We start from the raw sequence: 8502 nt of genomic DNA, 5'->3' as shown, positions 1-8502 counted from the left end.
TTGTTTTGAAAGCATATTTAAATCCAGCATGCATTAGTTAATTGGTTGGTTTGACAAATTCATCAAAGTCCTGATTTTGATTACAAAAAACAGCTGCAAGGTATTTTAAAAGTAAAAGTTTTCAAAAATCAAATATCTGAAATTTATATTGATTGGAGTAAAGAAATAAAATCTAAGTTATATTTTTTAAACTATCCTAATTTGATTTTTGGAATTTAATCAGTTGAGTGTCAATATTAAATATTTGAACTTGAGATTGAATATTGGTTAAAATTAATTGATTATCAATAGTATTGTGGTTATTGGTAAATTGATGAAAGTATATATTACTGAGATTAAAATTCAACTAAGGAATTTTTAAATACAAAGTAAGAAAAAAAAATTTTAAAAACCCAATTGACCCCTCTCTTGGGAGTTTACCTTATTTTTCAATTGGTATCAGAGCGAGGTTGTAGCAAATCTTAAACTAGAAGGTACATAAAGATCCCTATGGCACACCTAGGTGTATCTTCTTTTGTTGAGCGTCAATCCTCTTCTAGACCATCCATCTTCTGTAGTGTTAACTAGTCTTTTTGGAAACAACAAATGAGGATATATCTGCAAACCATTGATTGGAAAGCTTGGAAAGTTGCCACACATGGTGACCTTGTCCCTACCAAAACCATAGACCACAAAGAAATTCCAAAAGAATAAAAAGAGATGACAAATAATGACTTAAAGATGCTGCAAATTATCTTAAGTGCAATGAATGCACTATATTGCGCCCTTAATGTAATTCAATAGGGTCATGGCATGCAAATCAGCCAAAAAAATTTGGGATAAACTTGAAGTAAGTTATGAAGGAATGGTTGATGTAAGAGATAGTAGAATCGATATGCTTACTAGGGAGTATGAAGCATTTAGGATGAACCTTGATGAAACCATTACAAGTATGTACACTAGATTCACCCATATTATAAACTCCCTAAATGCCTTAGGAGAAATTACTCAACTTATGAGATGATCCAGAAAATCCTTAGAGGACTTCAACCAATTTGGGATCCTAAGGCCATACAACAATTACAAAAGGAAGAAACTTGAAAAACACTTCTCTTGATGAATTGATTGGATCACTTCTTACAAATGAGATGACTATAAATGAAAGAAATTCATAAAGTAACAAACCTAAGAAATCAATAGCCCTTAAAGCTGCAAAAGAAAGCTCTAATGAAGAAGAAGTAGAAAATGAATTAGACGATGATGATATAGCCTTACTTACTAGGAGACTTGGAAATTTCTTCAAAAAAAAAAAAAATAAATTTACTCAAAAATTCATAGGCTCAAAATCTAATAAAGGAGAAACAAGAAAAAAGGAAACCAACAATGAACCTCCTACACGTTCTAACTGCAAAAAGGTTGGGCATATAAAACCTGATTATCCACAGCTTAAGAAAAATAAGAAGAAGAAAAAGAAGGCAATGAAACCTACTATGTGGGATGAAACAAGCTCTAGCAAATCACAAATCGAATCAAGTGATCGAGATGTGGCAAATCTCTACTTCAAGGCTAAAGATACTGAGGTAAATTCCTATACTAGTTCATCTGAAGATTCTAGTGATGAATCATGTAGTGACTCATGCGAAAGAATGCTTTCGTATAGAGAAATTCAAGCTGAACTATTTACTTTGCATAAAAGTTTCATAAGAGTAACCAAAAGAAACTTAACTTTGAAAGAACAAAATGAAAGCCTCAAAAATTAATTTGAAACTTCAAAATCAACTAAAAAAGAAAAGGACTCACACATTGATGATCTCATGGGTAAAATAAATGAGATGTCTCAAGACCTAGTAAAGTTGCAAGTAAAGGGTTAATAAGAAGGATTTAGAATTGAGTAAACTTAAAAGTAAAATTGAGGATATAAAGACAAAATCATCTACAATTTTACAAAAGGAAAAGAAAATTTTGAAAAGCTGGTTGGAACACAAAGAATGTCATTAGATAAAGAAAAAATTGGATACAATGGAGTTGTAAACAAAAAGAAAAAGAATCTCTATATGGGATACTTTGTAAAAGAATCAAATATTATGCCAGCACATGTTCCACAAATGCTTATTAACATACTACTTGATTCTTGTGTAAGAAAAAGGGACAAATTAAAATTGAATGTCCATTTAAAAGGAAAAATGTTAAAATCAATAAAGTATGGAGAGTCAAAACTGAAAATAAACTTGAAATAAAAAGACCTAAGAAGGTTTGGGTGCAAAAAGGTAACACCTTGAACCCTTCTTGTAGGTATGCTTTAGGATCACTACATCAAAAGACAAATGGTACTTGGACAACGGGCATTCAAGGCACATGACTGGAGACAAATCAAAATTTACTACACTAATGCAAAAACGATGGTGGATATGTTACCTTCAGTGATAATGCCAAAGGTAAAATTATCGGTATCGGGAATGTATGTAAAGAACCTTCCTTAACCATTGACGAAGCTTTACTAGTAGATGGGCAAAAACATAATCTACTTAGTATAAGTCAATTAAGTGATAAAGACTTTGGCATAATCTTTAAACAAGACAAATGCATAGTTGAAAATCAAGAAAAACATTATGTTTTATTTACTGCAAAAAGGGTTGATAATGTGTATTGTATAAACTTTGAAAATTTAAAATCTTAAGAAATAACATGCTTAATAGCCATGAATGAAGCTAGTTGGTTGTGGCATAGAAGACTAGGGCACGCTAGTATGGACTTGTTATCTAAATTAGCTAAAAAGAAATTATTCAAAGGTCTACCTAGCACAAAGTAGAAAAAATTTGTGACGCTTGCCAGCTTGGAAAGCAAACTTAGACTAGTTTTAAAAAGAAGAAACACATCTCCACTAGTAGGTCCTTAGAACTTATACACTTAGATTTATTTGGCCCTATTAGAACACAAAGTCTAGGAGGAAAGCAATATGCTTTCGTCATTGTTGATGACTACTCTCCAGGTTTACCTGGGTACTCTTTTTAGCCTCTAAAGATGAAGCTTGCAAGATTTTAATTAAATTGTGCAAGAGAGTCCAAAATGAAAAGGGGTATGGAGTTCTAAATATCAGAAGTGATAAAGGAAGAGAATTTAAAAATATATAAGTTGATAAATTTTGTAATGAACATGGAATAAATCACAAATTTCAGCATCTCGAACTCGACAAAAAAATGGAGTTGTTCAAAGGAAGAATAGTTCTCTTCAAGAAATGGCTAGGACCATGCTTAATGAGCATAAATTACCTAAGTATATTTAGGCTGAAGCGGTAAATACCCCATGTTATGTGATTAATAGAGTTTCCATAAAAACAAACCCCTCGAGCTTGGTATGAGAGGTTGAGAGGATTTCTATTAGATAAAGGCTTTTCTAGAGGTAAAGTGGACAGTACATTGTTTATCAAATCTAAAAATGAAGATATGCTTATCATTCAAATCTATGTGGATGATATCATTTTTGGTGCTACAGATGAAGATCTATGTAAAGACTTTGCACAGTGTATGGAAGATGAATTTGAAATAAGTATGATGGGAGAGTTCACTTACTTCCTAGGACTTCAAATTAAGCAAGCCAAAAATGGAACCGTCATAAATCAATCAAAATATATAAAGGATATGCTTAAGAAGTTTGATATGGAAAGTAGCAAACCTATAGGAATCTCAATGAGTACTTCTATAAATCTTGATAAAGATGAAAAAGGAAAATCAGTTGATATGAAATATTACTGAGGCATGATAGGAAGTCTACTATATTTGATAGCCAGTAGACCAGACATTATGTTTAGTGTATGCTTGTGTGCTCATTTTCAGGCAGCCCCTAAGGAATCTCACCAAATAGCCATCAAAAGTATCTTAAGATATTTAATAGGCACTATTGACTTGGGTCTATGGTATCCTAAGGACACTAGCTTTGAAATAATTAGCTATTTGGATGTTGATTATGCTGGATGTAAAATTGATAGAAAAAGTTCAAGTGATACTTGCCACTTTCTAGGAAGATCTCTTGTATCTTGGTTCTCCAAGAAACAAAATTTCGTAGCACTATCTACTGCCGAAGTTGAATATGTGGCAACAGGTAGTTGTTATGCACAAACTTTCTACATGAAGCAACAATTAAAAGATTACAAGTTGGAATATTTAGCTATACCTATAAAGTGTGATAATTCCAGCACTATAAATATCTCCAAAAATCCCATATCACACACAAGAACCAAGCATATAGACATAAGACATCACTTCTTAAGAGATTATGTGCAAAAAGAAGATATCTTACTTGATATTGTGAATACAAGTGACCAATGGGCAGATATTTTTACCAAATCTCTTTGAGAAGATAGATTTATATCTACAAGAGCAGAACTAGGATTGTTACATAGCAAAGAAGTTGTTTAAAAGAGGATACTTGCAATGACCCCAAAAATTGTATGCATGGAAATATAAAAAAATAAAAAATAAAAAATAAAAAATAAATAAATATTATTAATTAAATAAATTAATAAAATAGATTAGTTAATAATAATAACAATTAAATAAATAAAATGATATATATATATATATATATAAAATATAATATTAATATATATCATCACTCTCCTAAAACATTTGCAAGCTTCAAGAGATTTGAATTTTCAATTCAAGAAGTAGAGCTGCCCCCCCTAGGCACCTCTCCCACTCACCATCTCTGTAACGTCCCTCAATTTCTTAACATAAAATATCACATAATAAATAAAATGGTCAACTCGAACCCGTGGGTAGCGGGGACACCTGTCATACACAGCGGAAAACCTAGCAGCAGTACACATAAAATCTCAAACATCCAGTCATAAAATATAATACCAGAGCATTCTATACATCCTCACATACATCCAAATATCTCTAGGGTCAAACACAAAATAACTCTGACACTATTACAAAATCTTACCCTTCTCACAGGGTAATCTCACTAGCTCAACGGCGGCCCTGACCCGCCAATCTCTCAGGAGCTCCTGAAAAATTAATTGAGTTTGGGGGTGAGACACTTCTCAGTAAGGGAAAATAAACTAAATACAGTTGTGTGGCAACATGAATATTTAATGCATTTATACGTATATAGTACCTTTCATAATTCCATAAACATCATCATATCGTACTAGGTAAACATATATTTTCACATCTGTTAATAATTCATATCACACATAAAATCATTTGTTATAACTGTAGTACTGAAAATAAACACAGGATGAATAGCTAGCTGGTGTCATGTATTACCCCCCATGACAGGTTGTGCAGCCCGAAGGCGGGACCCGACAATGGCTGGCCGACCACTGCCGAATCAAATATGTCTGTAAGTAAGATGAGCCCGCCACACCCTGGTCCGGACTGCCAGGTGGACGTCCACACTCTACTGAAAGCCACATCGACTATCCATCTCCCATCCCCTCGTGGGACGGTAGCACTAATAAGGCCTCGTGCCAAAATGAACCCATAGCTACGGTACCGAGCTCCTGGTCTGAACTAAACTAACATCCTGGTTGTGAAAACATATAATACATGATCATACGTAACATCATTACGGCCTCGTGCCGAAAACATAGATACGGCCTCGTGCCGAAAATATAAATACGTGGCCTCGCGCCAATAACATAAATACGGCCTCGTGCCGATAACATAAATACGGCCTCGTGCCGATAACATAAATATATGGCCTCGCGCCAAAAACTGTTTCAGGTATATATATACTGAAAATATCTCAATTATCACACAATCGTCAAAACCATCACAACATAACTCATATTTTCATAAATGCCTGAAATCATGCTTGGTTCGTAAAATCTTTCACATCATAATACATTTCACATAAAATAATATTCATGCCACACATATGCTGTTAAAAGTCATACTTCATATTCTAAAAACGTGAATTATTTACATCTCATACATACATATACATTTTAATCATCATAGCAGTATTTTCCCAATCGTACATTTCATGCGTAATACACAATATAACATATGCTTTTCTGAAAATAAATTTACTCATAATCAATAATAATTTGTATGAAAAATTACTGCTTTAGTTTATTCCCTTACCTAACTATTAAGAAATTCCTTAGGACCCAAAATTTCACGCCCTTGGCGCCCGAAATTTAATTCCTGCAATTTACATTTTTCCCCAGATTAATTAATCTATTTCTCCAAAATAATATTCATCTAGCCTTCCTTAGGCTCCATATACCTCAAATTAATATTTAAACTATTATTTAATATCCCTACATAATTTTTCAAATTTTGCCTGCGGGTCCCAAAATTACACCCGCGGCGCTCGCCCGAGCCCTAAATTTCGGAAATCCTATTTTAGTCGCAGATGCTTAATATTTTAGCATTTCTAAATTAATGCTAATTAATTAAAAATAAGCCCCTTAATAATCGCCGCACCCCAAATTTGGAGTTTTGGCCCGACACCCCCATGAGAATTCCGTCCCACTAGACTTGTAGAGAATCATCCCTAGATTCTCGTGGTGGTGTCCGTTCGTCAATTGGGCTTATATTTTGCAAGAAATTAAAGAAAAAGGGGGAAATGGCTTACCCCAGGGAATATGCCTACGCCGCTCCTATCACCGATCCGCTTCGGTAGAAATGACGGCAGCAGCGAATGGAGTCCAGTGGTATCTTCGGATTTTCGATCGGGCGAAAATCCGTCACGAAATCAAGGAGAGAGGGAGAGAGAACGTGAGGAGAGAGAGAGTGATTGCAGGTTGCAGAGAAAAGAAAAGAAAAGAAAAGGTAAAGAAGAAGAAGAAGAAGAAGAAGAAGAAGAAGAAGAAGAAGGTTAAATTGGATTGACTCTCCTGAAGCTTCAGCAAGCTTCAGGAGGATGAATATAATAATAATAATAATAATAATAATATTAATTAATTAATTAATTAATATTAATAATAATATATTTTATTAATAAAATAAAAATAAATTTTAATTAATTTTTTTTCTTTTTCTTTTAAATTCGATTAATTAATTATTATTTTTTTTTTATTTTTTTTAGAAATCAATCCTCTAATCTTTTATATTTCTTTTTTTTTTTTTTGGGGTTTTTACAATCTCTCTCCGCATCCCCTCTCCCATTTTCCTCAATTTCTCAGCAAATATTCGACTGATCAAAATCAAAAAATACCACTGGGCTCCATTCTCTGTCACCGACATTTCTACTGGAGCAGATTTTTCGTAGGAGCGACATAGGCATATCTGTTAGGGTAAGATAAATTCTCATTCTTACCTCAATTTTTCTTAAATTGTAAACCAAATTGATGATCAAATATCACCATGAGAGTCTAGTGATGATTCTTTACAAGTCTAGTGGAGCAGATTTCTCATAGGGTCGTCATAAGCATAACCCCAAAATTATGATAAGGGGGTTATTTAGAGATTAATTTTTATTTAATTATTGTAGATTTGCAAATTTTAAAATATTGGGCATTTTGGGATTGAACTAGGATTATTGAATTAAGGGTTCGGGTGAGCACCGCGGGTATGATTTCGGAACCCTGCAAGCGTAGTTCAAGAAACCAGGTAAGGGAATATATTAAGTCAAGGTTTTTCGAGAAATTTAATGTCTATTATACAGTAAATGTTTTAGAAATTATTTGTATGATATAATTAGTTTTGGGAAATACTAATGTTGAACTGAGTAAATCATGATTTATATTTGATAATATTTTATCAGTAAATTATGTTTTCTAGGCCAGATAATATTATATAAAATTACTCACTCATGTGGCATGAGTACAAATTGAATGTGTTAACCATATATATCATAATATGTTTTTATTTCATGGAATAAGCATGATATTACAGTGATTTAAGAAAGATGATAATCAGTACAGAAATTAAGATATTTTTCAATATATTATGATATGATAACTGGCACAGATGTCGTGATAGTATAGCCGGCATAGATGCCGAGATATGATAGCTGGCGCAGATGCCGTGAACAGTATTATTGTGAAGTTATGATTCAAAAATTATGAGATAACAGTTTTATTCTGAAATATATAAAAATCAAATTCTATTTCAGGAATATGAATATGTTATTTATGAATAGAAATATGTATTATGTGAAATGTATTATATAGTATTAGAACCTGAATGGTTACTTATGTTAAGAACACGATACTGTAGCTAGTTAGTTAGATCGGTGTAGTAGGTATACCCACTGAGTGCCGACCCTAGTGGTTTTGACGGTGAGTAGGTTGGGCGGACCAGATTGCATAAAACCGACAGTGAAACCATGTTATTCAGGAAGTGTGGGTCAGTGACCGATTGGCCCAGAAGTGTAGGTGGTGTAGTAGGATACCCACTGTGTTACCGACCCCTAGAGGTTGTCGGTGTAGTAGGCTAGGTAGGCCAGGTTGGGTGGGAAATCGTGCATAGTATGTTATGTTTGACTTAGCTTGGTAGGCCAACCAGCGTTAGGTCTAACCTTCGGGCTCCACAACCTAAATCATGAGGGGTGGAGTCTTGATACACA

The sequence above is a fragment of the Malania oleifera genome, chromosome 7 (assembly GCF_029873635.1).
Source record: "Malania oleifera isolate guangnan ecotype guangnan chromosome 7, ASM2987363v1, whole genome shotgun sequence".
Classification (NCBI taxonomy): domain Eukaryota; kingdom Viridiplantae; phylum Streptophyta; class Magnoliopsida; order Santalales; family Ximeniaceae; genus Malania; species Malania oleifera.
This window is presented reverse-complemented; position numbering follows the sequence as displayed.